Below are 20,032 nucleotides of genomic sequence, written 5' to 3' on the forward strand. Positions count from 1 at the left end.
TATTAGTTGAAATAGAAAATACAGGATTTATTTTATTAGGGAAAGGACCCGAAAATAAAGTTTAACCAGGGGAGGGGCCCCGGGTTCGTTTGTAAAATGTGCAGGGGGTTTTGTTGAAAACCATCCGAGCTAGGGACGGCGGGTTGGTTGCAGAAGAAAAGGAGGGCCTGGATGCAAAAGTATCCAGATCCAGATCTGGTGGAGATTCTCACCGGAGGGGTTCCTAGACCCAGAAGATGACGGATGGGGCCGGCGCGCTGATGTGGCAGACGACCTGGCGCACGACGTGGCAAAGCATCTGCGGCTGCTCACCAACTGCTCGATGCCGGGCGCGTTCCAGAGGACGGTGGTCACCGCGGGTCGGCGGCGTGGCGCGCGGGCGCTACCGAGGGTCCCCGGATGCGCGCGTGCGGGCGTTCGGCGCCTCTCGGTGAGGCGGACCAGAAAAAGGCGACGCGGTGGCAGGAACCTCGCCGGAGTGCCGTCGACGGGGAGCATCTGCGCCGGGAAAAACGACTTCAAGGTCGGGAAACCGAAACAGGAAGCAAGGAGGGAGGAGAGAAAGTCCAGGGGATGCGCGACCTCACCACGAAGCTCAACGTGCAGGCGCCGGTGCCGGAGGAGGAAGGAGCTCGCCGCAATCGACGAAAATGTCGACGGAGACGGAGAAGGGGAACGGCGAATTTGCGCTCGATGTGGGGCTCCCTGGTTCAATTCCTTGCAGCAGGAGATGGAGGATATCATGGCGGTGCTCCTGGTGGCCTTGGCTTGATGAGGGGAGGCCGGAGTAGGTGGGGCGCCGACGAACTGAGCGCCGGTGGTTTCTCCGTAGCTTGCAGAGAAAGAAAAGGAGGAGAGGGGAGCTTGCTGGCGGCGCGAGGGGAAGAGAGGGGAAGGCGCTAGGGTTTCTGCGGAGATCCCGAGGTGGGATTAAAAGGAGAGGAGGGAGGCGCGGTGGTTGAGAGGGGGGAGGACCACGGGATGGAGCACGCCTCCCGCGTGACCAGCTGGGGAAGACGACAGAGAGAAAAGAAAAGGGAGTACCGATTCGCCTCGGGGTGGGCTGGGCCGGAAGGAAGGAAGGAGAGAAAGGGGCTTGCTCGGGCTGGGCTGGCACTGGGCCTCTCCGGGGGGGAAAAGAAAAAGGCAAGTGGAGAGGGAGGCCTGGTTAGGGTTTAGAGTTTTATTTTGAAAACCTTTTGCTGATTTGAAAACTGGTTTGAAACATCTTTTGAAAACAGAGCAAAACAAATAAAGTTTTATCTTAAAAACATTTAAAAATAGTTTTATTTATTAGATAGTTTTGGTGTTAAGGTTTTGTTAAAGAAAAAGACATAGAGGAGGTTTATTAAATAAACCATATGAGAGGGAGAAACTCAAAATAGTTTTTATTTAAAATGATTTCTATTTGATAAAATCTTGTGGATGATATGATGCAAGATGCCATGATGCATAAAAGAAAAAGAACAAGCAATTCTATTAGGGGTATGTTCCTGGGCCGTTACAACAAGCAATAAGCTAAGCTTGGGGGAGTTGATACGTCCAAAACGTATCTACTTTCCCGAACACTTTTGTTATTGTTTTGCCTCTAATTTGTGTATTTTGGATGCAACTAACACGGACTAACGCTGTTTTCAGCAGAACTGCTCTGGTGTCTCGTTTTTGTGCAGAAATCCAACTTTCAGGAAAATCCTCGGAATTTATGCAAAAGGCCCTATTTTCCTGCATCGACGGAGCCAGAAGGACAAGTCAGGTGGAGGCCCGAGGGCCCCACACCATAAGGCGGCACGGCCCAGGGGGGGCCCGCGCGGCCCTGTGGTGTGGCCCCCTCGGCCGGCCTCCGACGCCCTCCTTCGGACTATATATTGCCTTCGACCTAAAAACGCACGGAGAGAAGTCGAAGTTGCCAGAAAGCCTCCAGAACGCCGCCACATCGCGAAACTCCGTCTCGGGAGCCAGAAGTCTCCGTTCTGGCACTCCGCCGGGACGGGGAATTGGAGGAGATCATCGCCATCATCATCACTGACGCCTCTCCATCAACCAGCCATGCTTCCCCCATCCATGTGTGAGTAATTCCCCCGCTGTAGGCCGAAGGGGATGGTAGGGATTGGATGAGATTGGTCATGTAATAGCATAAGATTGTTAGGGCATAGTGCCTAGTGTCCGTAATTGGTACTTTGATGATATTGTTGCAACTTGTTATGCTTAATGCTTGTCACTAGGGCCCGAGTGCCATGATCTCAGATCTGAACATGTTATTGTTTCATCATGATATTCATTGTTTATGGTCTTACCTGCAAGTTGTATACACATGTCGCTGTCCGGAACCAATGGCCCCGAAGTGACAAGAATCGGGACAACCGGAGGGGATGGTAGCGATGTGAGGATCACATGTGTTCACGGAGTGTTAATGCTTTGCTCCGGTACTCTATTAAAAGGAGTACCTTAATATCCAGTAGATTCCCTTGAGGCCCGGCTGCCACCGGCTGGTAGGACAAAAGATGTTGTGCAAGTTTCTCATTGCGAGCACGTACGACTATAATTGGAACACATGCCTATTGATTGCTTTGTACTTGGACACCGTTTTATTATTATCTGCAAATGCCCTGCTATGATTGTTACATGAGTTTCTCTCATCCATGCAACGCCCGTCATCCGTCCCCGTGCCTACAGTATTTTAATCCTGCTGTTTACTATAATCACTACTGCTGTCTCTGTTACTCTGCTGTTATTTCACTACTGCTACTGCTATAAAACTGTTACTACTGATAAACTCTTGCGAGCAAGTCTGTTTCCAGGTGCAGCTGAATTGAACACGCCGCTGTTAAGGCTTCCAAGTGTTCTTTGTCTCCCCTTGTGTCGAATCAATAAATTGGGTTATACTACCCGCGAAGACTGCTGCGATCCCCTATACTTGTGGGTCATCATAGTGCAGCGCAACACCAGGGATTCCGGCGCCAACGTGGAACCTGCACAACACAACCAAGATACTTTGCCCCAACTTAACAGTGAGGTTGTCAATCTCACCGGCTTGCTGTAACAAAGGATTAGATGTATAGTGTGGATGATGATGTTTGTAGATAACAGTAGAACAAGTATTGCAGTAGATTGTATTCGATGTAAAGAATGGACCGGGGTCCACAGTTCACTAGTGGTGTCTCTCCCATAAGAAATAGCATGTTGGGTGAACAAATTACAGTTGGGCAATTGACAAATAAAGATGGCATGACAATGCACATACATGTTATGATGAGTAGTGTTAAATTAAATTGGGCATTACGACAAAGTACATAGACCGCTATCCAGCAAGCATCTATGCCTAAAAAGTCCACCTTCAAAGTTATCATCCTAACCCCTTAGGTATTAAGTTCCAAACAACAGACAATTGCATTAAGTATGGTGCGTAATGTAATCAACAAATACATCCTTAGACATAGCATTGATGTTTTATCCCTAGTGGCAACAGCACATCCACAACCTTAGAACTTTCTCACATCGTCCTGCATTTAATGGAGGCATGAACCCACTATCGAGCATAAATACTCCCTCTTGGAGTTACAAGTAACGACTTGGCCAGAGCCTCTACTAATAACGGAGAGCATGCAAGATCATAAACAACACATAGATGATAGATTGATAATCAACATAACATAGCATTCAATATTCATCGGATCCCAACAAACGCAACATGTAGCATTACAAATAGATGATCTTGATCATGTTATGCAGCTCACAAGATCGAACAATGATAACACAATTAGGAGAAGATGACCATCTAGCTACTGCTATGGACCCATAGTCCAGGGGTGAACTACTCACACATCACTCCGGAGGCAACCATGGCGGTGAAGAGTCCTCCGGGAGATGATTCCCCTCTCCGACAGGGTGCCGGAGGCGATCTCCTGAATCCCCCGAGATGGGATTGGCGGCGGCGGCGTCTCTGGAAGGTTTTCCGTATCGTGGCTCTCGGTACTGGAGTTATTCTCGACGAAGGCTTATGTAGGCAGAAGGGTAGGTCAGGGGGCGCCACGAGGGCCCCACACGCTAGGGCCGCGCGGCCCAAGCCCTGGCCGCGCCGCCCTGTTGTGTGGGCACCTCGTCGCCCCACTTCGTTTCCCTTTCGGACTTCTGGAAGCTTCGTGGAAAAATAAGATCCTGGGCGTTGATTTCGTCCAATTCCGAGAATATTTCCTTACTAGGATTTCTTAAACCAAAAACAGCAGAAAACAGTAACTGGCTCTTCGGCATCTCGTTAATAGGTTAGTGCCGGAAAATGCATAAATATGACATAAAGTATGTATAAAACATGTAGGTATCATCAATAAAGTAGCATGGAACATAAGAAATTATAGATACATTTGAGACGTATCAAGCATCCCCAAGCTTAGTTCCTACTCGTCCCGAGTAGGTAAACGATAACAAAGATAATTTCTGAAGTGACATGCTATCATAATCTTGATCAATACTATTGTAAGCACATGTAATGAACGCAGCGATCTGAAGCAATGGTAAAGACAATGAGTAAACAACTGAATCATATAGCAAATACTTTTCATGAATAGTACTTTCAAGACAAGCATCAATAAGTCTTGCATAAGAGTTAACTCATGAAGCAATAAATTCAAAGTAAAGGCATTGAAGCAACACAAAGGAAGATTAAGTTTCAGCGGTTGCTTTCAACTTCAACATGTATATCTCATGGATATTGTCAACATAAAGTAATATAATAAGTGCAATAAGAAAGTATGTAAGAATCAATGCACAGTTAATACAAGTGTTTTCTTCTAAGACAGAAAGAAGTAGGTAAACTGACTCAACATAAAAGTAGAAGAAAGACCCTTCGACGAGGGAAGCATGGATTGCTATATTTGTGCTAGAGCTTTTATTTTGAAAACATAGAGACAATTTTGTCAACGGTAGTAATAAAGCATATGAATTATGTAAATTATATCCTACAAGTTGCAAGCCTCATGCATAGATTACCAATAGTGCCCGCACCTTGTCCTAATTAGCTTGGATTTACATGGATTATCATCGCAATACATATGTTTTAACCAAGTATCACAAAGGGGTACCTCTATGCCGCCTGTACAAAGGTCTAAGGAGAAAGCTCGCATTGGATTTCTTGCTTTTGATTATTCTCAACTTAGACATCCATACCGGGACAACATAGACAATAGATAATGGACTCCTCTTTAATGCATAAGCATTCAACAACAAATAATATTCTCATAAGAGATTTGAGGATTGTTGTGCAAAACTGAAACTTCCACCATGGATCATGGCTTTAGTTAGCGGCCCAATGTTCTTCTCTAACAATATGCATACTCAAACCATTCAACTCATGATAAATCACCCTTACTTCAGACAAGACGAACATGCATAGCAACTCACATGATATTCAACAAAGGATAGTTGATGGCATCCCCAGGAACATGGTTATCGCACAACAAGCAACTTAATAAGAAATAAGATACATAAGTACATATTCAATACCACAATAGTTTTTAGGCTATTTGTCCCATGAGCTATATATTGCAAAGAAAAAGGATAGGAATTTAAAGGTAGCACTCAAGCAATTTACTTTGGAATGGCAGAGAAATACCATGTAGTAGGTAGGTATGGTGGACACAAGTGGCATAGTTTTTGGCTCAAGGATTTGGATGCACGAGAAGTATTCCCTCTCAATACAAGGCTTAGGCTAGCAAGGTTATTTGAAGCAAACACAAGTATGAACCGGTACAGCAAAACTCACATAAAAACATATTGCAAGTATTATAAGACTCTACACTGTCTTCCTTGTTGTTCAAACCCTTACTAGAAAATATCTAGACCTTAGAGAGACCAATCATGCAAACCAAATTTTAGCAAGCTCTATGTATTTCTTCACTAATAGGTGCAAAGTATATGATGCAAGAGCTTAAACATGATCCTTATGAGCACAAAAATTGCCAAGTATCAAATTATTCAAGACATTATACCAATTACTACATGTAGCATTTCCCGTTTCCAACCATATAACAATTAACGAAGCAGTTTCAACCTTCGCCGTGAACATTATGAGTAAAGCTAAGGACATATTTGTCCATATGCAACAGCGGAGCATGTCTCTCTCCCACACAATGAATGCTAGGATCCAACTTTATTTAAACAAAACAAAAAAAAAGCAAATAGACGCTCCAAGTAAAGCACATAAGATGTGACGGAATAAAAATATAGTTTCACTAGAGGAACCTGATAATGTTGTCGATGAAGAAGGGGATGCCTTGGGCATCCCCGAGATTAGGTGCTTGAGTCTTCTTGAAATATGCAGGGATGAACCACCGGGGCATCCCCAATCTTAGAGCTTTCACTCTCCTTGATCATATTGTATCATCCTCCTCTCTTGATCCTTGAAAACTTCCTCCACACCAAACTCAAAACAACTCATTAGAGGGTTAGTGCATAATCAAAATTCACATGTTCAGAGGTGACATAATCATTCTTAACACTTCTGGACATTGCACAAAGCTACTGAAAGTTAATGGAATAAAGAAATCCGTCAAGCATAGCAAAACAGGCAATGCGAAATAAAAGGCAGAATCTGTCAAAACAGAACAGTCCGTAAAGACGAATTTTTTAGGTGCACCAGACTTGCTCAAATGAAAATTCTCAAATTGAATGAAAGTTGCGTACATATCTGAGGATTACTCACGTAAATTGGCAGATTTTTCTAAGTTACCTATAGAGACTACTGCTCAAATTCGTGACAGCAAGAAATCTGTTTCTGCGCAGTAATCCAAATCTAGTATGAACCTTACTATCAATGACTTTACTTGGCACAAAAATGCAACAAAATTAAGATAAGGAGAGGTTGATACAGTAGTAACAACTTCAAAGACTCAAATATAAAACAAAAGTGCAGAAGTAATATCATGGGTTGTCTCCCATAAGCGCTTTTCTTTAACGCCTTTCAGCTAGGCGTAGAAAGTGTGTATCAAGTAACATTGATACGTCTCCGACGTATCGATAATTTCTTATGTTCCATGCCACATTATTGATGATATCTACATGTTTTATGCATACTTTATGTCATATTTATGCATTTTCCGGCACTAACCTATTAACGAGATGCCGAAGAGCCAGTTGCTGTTTTCTGCTGTTTTTGGTTTCAGAAATCCTAGTAAGGAAATATTCTCGGAATTGGACGAAATCAACGCCCAGGGGCCTATTTTCACACGAAGCTTCCAGAAGACCGAGAGCCACGATACGGAAAACCTTCCAGAGACGCCGCCGCCGCCAATCCCATCTCGGGGGATTCAGGAGATCGCCTCCGGCACCCTGCCGGAGAGGGGAATCATCTCCGGAGGACTCTTCACCGCCATGGTCGCCTCCGGAGTGATGAGTGAGTAGTTCACCCCTGGACTATGGGTCCATAGCAGTAGCTAGATGGTCGTCTTCTCCTAATTATGCTTCATTGTCGGGTCTTGTGAGCTGCCTAACATGATCAAGATCATCTATCTGTAATGCTATATGTTGTGTTTGTTGGGATCCGATGGATAGAGAATACTATGTTATGTTGATTATCAATCTATTACCTATGTGTTGTTTATGATCTTGCATGCTCTCCGTTATTAGTAGAGGCTCTGGCCAAGTTTTTTACTCTTAACTCCAAGAGGGAGTATTTATGCTCGATAGTGGGTTCATGCCTCCATTAAATCTGGGACAGTGACAGAAAGTTCTAAGGTTGTGGATGTGCTGTTGCCACTAGGGATAAAACATTGATGCTATGTCCGAGGATGTAGTTATTGATTACATTACGCACCATACTTAATGCAATTGTCTGTTGTTTTCAACTTAATACTGGAAGGGGTTCGGATGATAACCTGAAGGTGGACTTTTTAGGAATAGATGCATGCTGGATAGCGGTCTATGTACTTTGTCGTAATGCCCAATTAAATCTCACAATACTCATCATATCATGTATGTGCATTGTCATGCCCTCTCTATTTGTCAATTGCCCAACTATAATTTGTTCACCCAACATACTATTTATCTTATGGGAGAGACACCACTAGTGAACTGTGGACCCCGGTCCATTCTTTTAATCGAATACAATCTACTGTAATACTTGTTCTACTGTTTTCTGCAAACAATCATCATCCACACTATACATCTAATCCTTTGTTACAGCAAGCCGGTGAGATTGAAAACCTCACTGTTTCGTTGGGGCAAAGTACTTTGGTAGTGTTGTGCAGGTTCCACGTAGGCGCCGGAATCCCTGGTGTTGCGCCGCACTACATCTCGCCGCCATCAACCTTCAACGTGCTTCTTGGCTCCTACTGGTTCGATAAACCTTGGTTTCTTACTGAGGGAAAACTTGCCGCTGTACGCATCACACCTTCCTCTTGGGGTTCCCAACGGACGCGTACTGTACGCGTATCAAGCTCTTTTTCTGGCGCCGTTGCCGGGGAGATCAAGACACGCTGCAAGGGGAGTCTCCACATTCCAATCTCTTTACTTTGTTTTTGTCTTGCTTTATTTTATTTACTACTTTGTTTGCTGCACTAAATCAAAACACACAAAAAATTAGTTGCTAGTTTTACTTTATTTGCTATCTTGATTGCTATATCAAAAACACAAAAAAATTAGTTACTTGCATTTACTTATTTCATCATGTTTCCTTTTAATTTTACTGTAAAAGATATACCGGTGGGACAAGGGTCTATAATTGGAAGAGATAATATAGAAGAATTTTTCACCCATGTTAGTATGCATGAAGATCTTAAAGATATACCCCTTGCAAAAGCTGTCCCTACTTATGAAGATGCCTCTGTTTGTCTGGTACGCATGATGGAAGCTAGATTTATTAGTCTCAACCCCATGATACAACACATGTTTCTTACACTTTCTGATATGGAGAGGGGAGAAAAGAGAGATTTTGTTCTAAAAGTCCTAGTGCGAGAATTTGAGGATATAGCCAAAGAAGCTAGAAAAGTTTTTAGTAAGCATGATAGGCTTGGTACGATCACCGATTTTAAAAGAACATTTGAAAAGATGGATATGGATAGAATTAAGTACACTAATAATGTTAATGATGGTGGGGAGATTAAAGCACCAATACCTTGTAAGCTCCTAGCAATGCATGAAGCTCTAGATGATAATTATGCTTGGCTTGTTCCTGAAAATTTGTTTGATGAGAGTAGCAAGCCCAAGACTAATGAAAAGGGAGCCTCTGAAACTTATGTATCCAAAATATAATGCATGGTTGAGAAAACTCCAAACCCCGTTGTAGATGAATCATCTCTTGATAATACTTGATATACACTTTTCTGCGCCTAGCTGAAAGGCGTTAAAGAAAAGCGCTTATGGGAGACAACCCATGTTTTTACTTCTGTACCTTTATTTTATATTTGAGTATTGGAAGTTGTTACTACTGTAGCAACCTCTCCTTATCTTAGTTTTGTGCATTGTTGTGCCAAGTAAAGTCGTTGATAGTAAGGTTCATACTAGATTTGGATTACTACGCAGAAACAGATTTCTTTGCTGTCACGAATCTGGTCCTAATTATCTGTAGGTAACTCAGAAAATTATGAAAATTTACGTGAGTGATCCACAGATATGTACGCAACTTTCATTCAATTTGAGAATTTTCACTTGAGCAAGTCTGGTGCCTCTTAGAAATTTGTCTTTACGAACTGTTCTGTTTTGACAGATTCTTCCATTTATTTTGCATTGCCTGTTTTGCTATGCTTGATGGATTTTTCTATTCCATTAACTTTCAGTAGCTTTGTGCAATGTCCAGAAGTGTTAAGAATGATTATGTCACCTCTGAACATGTAAATTTTGATTGTGCACTATCCCTCTAATGAGTTGTTTTGAGTTTGGTGTGGAGGAAGTTTTCAAGGATCAAGAGAGGGAGATGATACAATATGATCAAGGAGAGTGAAAGCTCTAAGCTTGGGGATGCCCCGGTGGTTCACCCCTGCATATTTCAAGAAGACTCAAGCGTCTAAGCTTGGGGATGCCCAAGGCATCCCCTTCTTCATCGACAACATTATCAGGTTCCTCTAGTGAAACTATATTTTTATTCCATCACATCTTATGTACTTTGCTTGGAGCGTCGGTTTGTTTTTATTTTTGTTTTGTTTGAATAAAATGGATCCTAGCATTCATTGTGTGGGAGAGAGACACGCTCCGCTGTTGCATATGGACAAGTATGTCCTTAGGCTTTACTCATAGTATTCATGGCGAAGGTTGAATCTTCTTCGTTAAATTGTTATATGGTTGGAAACGGAAAATGATACATGTAGTAATTGGTAAAATGTCTTGGATAATGTGATACTTGGCAATTGTTGTGCTCATGTTTAAGCTCTTGCATCATATACTTTGCACCTATTAATGAAGAAATACATAGAGCTTGCTAAAATTTGGTTTGCATAATTGGTCTCTCTAAGGTTATGTCTTTTATGTGAGTTTTGCTGCACCGGTTCATCCTTGTGTTTGTTTCAAATAACCTTGCTAGCATAAGCCTTGTATCGAGAGGGAATACTTCTCATGCATCCAAAATCCTTGAGCCAACCACTATGCCATTTGTGTCCACCATACCTAACTACTACATGGTATTTCTCCGCCATTCCAAAGTAAATTGCTTGAGTGCTACCTTTAAATTTCTATCCTCTACCTTTGCAATATATAGCTCATGGGACAAATATCCTAAAAAACTATTGTGGTATTGAATATGTACTTATGCACTTTATCTCTTATTAAGTTGCTTGTTGTGCGATAACCATGTTCCTGGGGACGCCATCAACTACTCTTTGTTGAATATCATGTGAGTTGCTATGCATGTCCGTCTTGTCTGAAGTAAGGGAGATTTACCGCTAGAATGGTTAGAGCATGCATAATGTTAGAGAAGAACATTGGGCCGCTAACTAAAGCCATGATCCATGGTGGAAGTTTCAGTTTTGGACAAATATCCTCAATCTCATATGAGAAAATTAATAATTGTTGAATGCTTATGCATAAAAGAGGAGTCCATTATCTGTTGTCTATGTTGTCCCGGTATGGATGTCTAAGTTGAGAATAATCAATAGTGAGAAATCCAATGCGAGCTTTCTCCTTAGACCTTTGTACATGCGGCATGGAGGTACCCCTTTGTGACACTTGGTTAAAACATATGTATTGCGATGATAATCCAGGTAATCCGAGCTAATTATGACAAGGTGCGGGCACTATTAGTATACTATGCATGAGGCTTGCAACTTGTAGGATATAATTTACATAACACATATGCTTTATTACTACCGTTGACAAAATTGTTTCTTGTTTTCAAAACCAAAGCTCTAGCACAAATATAGCAATCAATGCTTCCCTCTGCGAAGGGCCCTTCTTTTACTTTTATGTTGAGTCAGTTCACCTATTTCTCTCCCATCTCAAGAAACAAACACTTGTGTGAACTGTGCATTGATTCCTACATACTTGCATATTGCACTTGTTATATTACTTTACATTGACATCTATCCATGAGATATACATGTTACAAGTTGAAAGCAACCGCTGAAACTTAATCTTCCTTTGTGTTGCTTCAATACCTTTACTTTGAATTATTGCTTTATGAGTTAACTCTTATGCAAGACTTATTGATGCTTGTCTTGAAAGTACTATTCATGAAAAGTCTTTGCTTTATGATTCAGTTGTTTACTCATGTCATTTACCATTGTTTTGATCACTGCATTCATTACATATGCTTACAATAGTATGATCAAGGTTATGATGGCATGTCACTCCAGAAATTATCTTTGTTATCGTTTACCTGCTCGGGACGAGCAGAAACTAAGCTTGGGGATGCTGATACGTCTCCGACGTATCGAAAATTTCTTATGTTCCATGCCACATTATTGATGATATCTACATGTTTTATGCATACTTTATGTCATATTTATGCATTTTCCGGCACTAACCTATTAACGAGATGCCGAAGAGCCAGTTGCTGTTTTCTGCTGTTTTTGGTTTCAGAAATCCTAGTAAGGAAATATTCTCGGAATTGGACGAAGTCAACGCCCAGGGGCCTATTTTCACACGAAGCTTCCAGAAGACCGAGAGCCACGATACGGAAAACCTTCCAGAGACGCCGCCGCCGCCAATCCCATCTCGGGGGATTCAGGAGATCGCCTCCGGCACCCTGCCGGAGAGGGGAATCATCTCCCGGAGGACTCTTCACCGCCATGGTCGCCTCCGGAGTGATGAGTGAGTAGTTCACCCCTGGACTATGGGTCCATAGCAGTAGCTAGATGGTCGTCTTCTCCTAATTATGCTTCACTGTCGGGTCTTGTGAGCTGCCTAACATGATCAAGATCATCTATCTGTAATGCTATATGTTTTGTTTGTTGGGATCCGATGGATAGAGAATACTATGTTATGTTGATTATCAATCTATTACCTATGTGTTGTTTATGATCTTGCATGCTCTCCGTTATTAGTAGAGGCTCTGGCCAAGTTTTTACTCTTAACTCCAAGAGGGAGTATTTATGCTCGATAGTGGGTTCATGCCTCCATTAAATCTGGGACAGTGACAGAAAGTTCTAAGGTTGTGGATGTGCTATTGCCACTAGGGATAAAACATTGATGCTATGTCCGAGGATGTAGTTATTGATTACATTACGCACCATACTTAATGCAATTGTCTATTGTTTTCAACTTAATACTGGAAGGGGTTCAGATGATAACCTGAAGGTGGACTTTTTAGGCATAGATGCATGCTGGATAGCGGTCTATGTACTTTGTCGTAATGCCCAATTAAATCTCACAATACTCATCATATCATGTATGTGCATTGTCATGCCCTCTCTATTTGTCAATTTCCCAACTGTAATTTGTTCACCCAACATACTATTTATCTTATGGGAGAGACACCTCTAGTGAACTGTGGACCCCGGTCCATTCTTTTAATCGAATACAATCTACTGCAATACTTGTTCTACTGTTTTCTGCAAACAATCATCATCCACACTATACATCTAATCCTTTGTTACAGCAAGCCGGTGAGATTGACAACCTCATTGTTTCGTTGGGGCAAAGTACTTTGGTTGTGTTGTGCAGGTTCCACATTGGCGCCGGAATCCCTGGTGTTGCGCCGCACTACATCTCGCCGCCATCAACCTTCAACGTGCTTCTTGGCTCCTACTGGTTCGATAAACCTTGGTTTCTTACTGAGGGAAAACTTGCCGCTGTACACATCACACCTTCCTCTTGGGGTTCCTAACGGACGCGTGCTGTACGCGTATCAAACATCAAGAGACGAAGCATCAACATCATAATTTGTTCTAATGATAGTATCAAAAGGTAACTTCATTCTCTTTCTAGGGAAGTGTTCCATACCTTTCTTGAGAGGAAATTGATATTTAATATTACCTTCCTTCATATCAATAATAGCACCAACAGTTCGAAGAAAAGGTCTTCCCAATATAATGGGACAAGATGCATTGCATTCGATATCCAAGAAAACAAAATCAACGGGGACAAGGTTATTGTTAATCGTAATGCGAACATTATCAACCCTCCCAAAAGGTTTCTTTGTAGAATTATCAGCAAGATTAACATCCAAATAACAACTTTTCAATGGTGGCAAGTCAAGCATATTATAGATTTTCCTAGGCATAACGGAAATACTTGCACCAAGATCACATAAGGCATTACAATCAAAATCATTGACCTTCATCTTAATGATGGGCTCCCAACCATCCTCTAACTTCCTAGGAATAGAAGTTTCACGATTTAGTTTCTCTTCTCTAGCTTTTATGAGAGCATTTGCAATATGTTTCGTAAAGGCCAAATTTATAGCACTAGCATTAGGACTTTTAGCAAGTTTTTGTAAGAACTTTATAACTTCAGAGATATGGCAATCATCAAAATCTAAACCATTATGATCTAAAGCAATGGGATCATTGTCCCCAATATTGGAAAAAAATTCAGCAGTTTTATCACAGGCAGTTTCAGCAGTTTTAGCAGTTTCAGGCAGTTTTTCACGCTTTGCATTAGAAGTAGAAACATTGCTAACACCAATTATTTTACCATTGATATTAGGAGGTGTAGGAACATGTGAAGCATTATCATTACTAGTGGTGGTAATAGTCCAAACTTTAGCTATATTATCCTCTTTAGCATTTTCTTCTTTTTCCCACCTAGCACGCAATTCGGCCATCAATCTTATATTCTCATTAATTCTAACTTGGATGGTGTTTGCTGTAGCAAATGACTTAATGTCTTTATTTTCATTAGGCATAACTTTCGATTTCAAAAGATCAACATCAGCAGCAAGACTATCAACTTTAGAAGCAAGTCTATCAATTTTCCCAAGCTTTTCTTCAACAGATTTGTTAAAAGCGATTTGTGTACTAATAAATTCTTTAAGCATGGCTTCAAGTCCAGGGGGTGAATTCCTATTATTGTTGTAAGAATTCCCATAAGAATTACCATAAACGTTACCATTATTATAAGGATATGGCCTATAGTTGTTACTAGAACTGTTCCGATAAGCATTGTTGTTGAAATTATTATTTTTAATGTAGTTCACATCAACATGTTCTTCTTGGGAAACCAATGAAGCTAACGGAACATTATTAGGATCAACATGTGTCCTACCATTCACAAGCATAGACATAATAGCATCAATCTTATCACTCAAGGAGGAGGTTTCTTCGATAGAATTTACCTTCTTACCTTGTGGAGCTCTTTCCGTGTGCCATTCAGAGTAATTAATCATCATATTATCAAGAAGATTTGTTGCGGCGCCTAGAGTGATGGACATAAAAGTACCTCCAGCAGCTGAATCCAATAGGTTCCGCGAAGAAAAATTCAGTCCTGCATAAAAGGTTTGGATGATCATCCAAGTAGTCAGTCCATGGGTTGGGCAATTTTTAACCAAAGATTTCATTCTTTCCCATGCTTGGGCAACATGCTCATTATCCAATTGTTTAAAATTCATTATGCTACTTCTCAAAGATATAATTTTAGCAGGAGGATAATATCTACCAATGAAAGCATCCTTACATTTAGTCCATGAATCAATACTATTCTTCGGCAAAGATAGCAACCAATCTTTAGCTCTTCCTCTTAATGATAAAGGAAACAATTTTAATTTTATAATGTCACCATCTACATCCTTATACTGTTTCATTTCACATAGTTCAACAAAATTATTAAGATGGGCAGCAGCATCATCAGAACTAACACCAGAAAATTGCTCTCTCATAACAAGATTTAGTAAAGCAGGTTTAATTTCAAAGAATTCCGCTGTAGTAGCAGGTGGAGCAATAGGTGTGCATAAGAAATCATTATTATTTGTGTTTGTGAATTCACACAACTTAGTATTTTCAGGAGTACCCATTTTAGCAATAGTAAATAAAGCAAACTAGATAAAGTAAATGCAAGTAACTAATTTTTTTGTGTTTTTAATATGGAGAACGCAAACAAGATAGTAAATAAAGTAAAGATAGCAACTAATTTTTTTGTATTTTGATATAACGCAGCAAACAAAGTAGTAAATAAAATAAAGCAAGACAAAAACAAAGTAAAGAGATTGGAAGTGGAGACTCCCCTTGCAGTGTGTCTTGATCTCCCCGGCAACGGCGCCAGAAAAAGCTTTGCTGCTTGTGACGGTAAAGCACACGTCCGTTGGGAACCCCAAGAGGAAGGTATGATGCGTACAGCGGCAAGTTTTTCCCTCAGTAAGAAACCAAGGTTATCGAACCAGTAGGAGTCAAGAAGCACGTTGAAGGTTGATGGCGGCCGAGTGTAGTGCGGCGCAACACCAGGGATTCCGGCGCCAACGTGGAACCTACACAACACAGCCAAGATACTTTGCCCCAACTTAACAGTGAGGTTGTCAATCTCACCGGCTTGCTGTAACAAAGGATTAGATGTATAGTGTGGATGATAATGTTTGTAGAGAACAGTAGAATGAGTATTGCAGTAGATTGTATTCGATATAAAGAATGGACCGGGGTCCACAGTTCACTAGTGGTGTCTCTCCCATAAGAAATAGCATGTTGGGTGAACAAATTACAGTTGGGCAATTGACAAAAAAAGATGGCATGGCAATGCACATAGATGTTATGATGAGTAGTGTGAAATTCAATTGGGCATTATGACAAAGTACATAGACCGCTATCCAGCATGCATCTATGCCTAAAAAGTCCACCTTCAGGTTATCATCCGAACCCCCGCCAGTATTAAGTTGCAAACAACAGACAAATGCATTAAGTATGGTGCGTAATGTAATCAACAAATACATCCTTAGACATAGCATTGATGTTTTATCCCTAGTGGAAACAGCACATCCACAACCTTAGAACTTTCTGTCACTGTCCCAGATTTAATGGAGACATGAACCCACTATCGAGCATAAATACCCCCTCTTGGAGTTACAAGTAACGACTTGGCCAGAGCCTCTACTAATAACGGAGAGCATGCAAGATCATAAACAACACATAGATGATAGATTGATAATCAACATAACATAGCATTCAATATTCATCGGATCCCAACAAACGCAACATGTAGCATTACAAATAGATGATCTTGATCATGTTATGCAGCTCACAAGATCGAACAATGATAGCACATTTGGGAGAAGACGACCATCTAGCTACTGCTATGGACCCATAGTCCAGGGGTGAACTACTCACACATCACTCCGGAGGCGACCATGGCGGTGAAGAGTCCTCCGGGAGATGATTCCCCTCTCCGGCAGGGTGCCGGAGGAGATCTCCTGAATCCCCCGAGATGGGATTGGCGGCGGTGGCGTCTCTGGAAGTTTTTCTGTATCGTGGCTCTCGGTACTGGAGTTATTCTCGATGAAGGCTTATGTAGGCGGAAGGGTAGGTCAGGGGGCGCCACGAGGGCCCCACACGCCAGGGCCGCGCGGCCCAAGCCCTGGCCGCGCCGCCCTGTTGTGTGGGCGCCTCGTCGCCCCACTTCGTTTCCCTTTCGGACTTCTGGAAGCTTCGTGGAAAAATAAGATCCTGGGCGTTGATTTCGTCCAATTTCGAGAATATTTCCTTACTAGGATTTCTGAAACCAAAAAAGCGTAAAACAAAGAATCGGCTCTTCGGCTCCTCGTTAATAGGTTAGTGCCTGAAAATGCATAAATATGACATAATGTATGTATAAAACATGTAGGTATCATCAATAAAGTAGCATGGAACATAAGAAATTATAGATACGTTTGAGACGTATCACCCTCCGTCTGCGGAAGTGCTCGTTCTCGGCGGCAACATCCTCGGGGAAGTGGGCCGCCCACTCGCGTGTCGCACGCTCGTCCCGCTCGGCGATGCGCAAACGGCGCTCCGTCTCGCGGCGGCGGCGCTGTTCCTCCTGTCTAACGATGTACGGCGGCGGCGTGAGATCCTCGGCCTGCTGGCGCGTCCACACGTCAATTCATCGACGATCGCGGGCGCCCGAGCCGCCACGCCACGGCGTCGTACGCGCGCGCGGCCTTGTGCACGGTCTCGTAGGTGCCGAGGCCGATGCGCTCGCTGCCGTCACGTATCTCCGCGTAATACGTATCTTTGGGGCGCGCACGGACACCGCGGTACCTCGTGCCCGAGACGCGGCTGTACCGCGAGCTCGACGCGAGACGAGGCATGGCGGCGGCGGCGGAAGCGGAGCCGCGGCGGCGATATTAGGCGCAGATGGGCAAATTTCAGCAACCCGTGTCCATCTTTTTTTTGGCAGGATTACACCATGTACCACCTTCCAATTAGAAAATAGTACTGTTCAGCCTTCCCCTGTTGGGCCCAATATTTCACTTTGGGTTGCCAATGGCCATCTACATGGTAATTGCTATCGGCCTACTTGCTCCGGCTATCGAAGCCCAATAACTACAAATGGGCATTTCTGCTCATGCAATTTCGGCCCTTTTCTAATGAAACACAGATCCTATGAATGGCAAAAAAACGCGGAGATTCTACATAAAAGTTGTTTTTATTTACTTTGAATTATTGGGTTCCAATTTTTGAAACTGCTCATGCCCAATATGAAATTCCTTGATCGCTCCATACCCACATGGATAACGGTATTTTTAATAATTCATAAAGTGGATTTGAAATTTAAAACATATCCTAATAATTCCATGATTTAATCAATCAACTTGCAAGATCTTGGAGAGAAAGAGCTTGTATTAGTCAGCAGAATCCTCAACGTTTCAAAGGCGGCAGTGGATCAAAAGAAAAAAGGAAGTAGCCAGAAATTAGGGGTCAAAAATAACTCCAAGAAAGAAAACTTTTATTGTTCGTAGAGAATGACATGCAGGACCCATGAGCCAGCAGCTTACTCAACGTTTCAAAGGCGGCATGAGATCGAAAGAAAAAGGCAAGTGACCAAATATTAGGAGCCAAAAATAATCCAAGATGAAACTTATTGTACATAGAGGATGACATGCGGGTCCCATTTTGCAGCAGCGGTTTCAACGTTTCAAATGTGGTTTGAGATCAAAAGAAAAAGAAAGTAGCCAGAAATTAGGGGGTAAAAAAAACTCCAAAAAAAGAAAGTTGATTGTACATAGAGGATGACATGCGGGTCCCATGAGTCAGCAGCTTACTCAACGTTTCCAAGGCGGCAGGGGATCAAAAGAAAAAGGAAATAGCCAAAAATCAGAGGGTGAAAAAAAATCCAAGAAAAGAATTTTTATAGTACATAGAGGATGACATGCGGGTCCCATGAGCCAGCAGGTTCCTCAACGTTTTCAAAGGCCGCTGGGGATCAAAAGAAAAAGGCAAATAGCCAGAAATTAGGGGTAAAAAATAAATCCAACAAAGGAAAGGTTTATTGTTTATAGATGCTGACATGTGGGACCCATGAGCCAGCAGCGTCATGGCAAGTGACCAAAAATCAGGGGTAAAAAAATCCAAGAAAAGAAACTTTATTGTACATAGAGGATGACATGCGGGTCCCATGAGCCAGCACCTTACTCAACGTTTCAGAGGCGGCTTGAGATCGAAACAAAAAAGGAAAGTGACCAAATATCAGGAGCTAAAAATAATCGAAGAAAGGAAAGTTTTATTGTACATAGAGGTTGACATATGGGTCCCACTAATACAAGCTCTTTCGCTCCAAGATCTTGCAAGTTGATTGTACATAGAGGATGATATGCGGGCCCCATGTGTCAGCAACTTACTCAACGTTTCCAAGGCGGCAGTGGATCAAAAGAAAAAGGAAATAGCCAAAATCAGAGGGTGAAAAATAAATCCAACAAAGGAAAGGTTTATTGTTCATGGAGGCTGACATCTGGGACCCACGAGCCAGCAGCGTCCTCTACGTGTCGAAGGCGACTGGGGATCGAAAGAAAAAGGCGAATAACCAGAAATTAGAGGTACAAAATAACTCCAAGAAAGGAAATGTTTATTGTTCATAGAGGTTGACATGTGGGACCCATGAGCCAGCAAAGTCTTCAACGTTTCAAAGGCGGCAGGGGATCAAAAGAAAAAGGAAGTAGCCAGAAATTCGGGGTAAAAAATAACTCCAAGAAAGGAAAATTTTATTGTTCATAGAGGATGACATGCGGGACCCATTTAGCAGCAGCGGTCTCAACGTTTCCAAGGCGGCATGGGATCAAAAGAAAAATGAAGTAGCCAGAAATCAGGGGGTCAAAAAAATCCAAGAAAAGATATATTTCAATTGGGCTGCATCTTGCCATCTGGGCCTTCGAACTATCGTGTTGGACGCCTTTTGACTCGTGCAATATCAGCCCACTCCAAAACATGAAAGTCCTATGTTTCGCAAAAACAAAAAACAAGGAGATTCAACATATAAATTTGTTTATGTAAAAATAAAGATTTAATTTATCCATTTGCAAAGCTCAGAGCGAAATACACTGTTTATTGTCTGCAAAATAATCAAGATATCACATGTTTCTTGTACGGGAGGCTGACATCGGGGACCCATGAGCCAGCGAGTGTCGTCAACGTTTTAAAGGCGGCAGGGGATGGAAAGAAAAAATAAACCAAAAATCAGTTGGTCAAAAATCCAAGAAAATAAACATTTATCGTTCTGA

This window comes from Lolium perenne, chromosome 3 (genome assembly GCF_019359855.2).
Source record: "Lolium perenne isolate Kyuss_39 chromosome 3, Kyuss_2.0, whole genome shotgun sequence".
NCBI classification, from domain to species: Eukaryota; Viridiplantae; Streptophyta; class Magnoliopsida; order Poales; family Poaceae; genus Lolium; species Lolium perenne.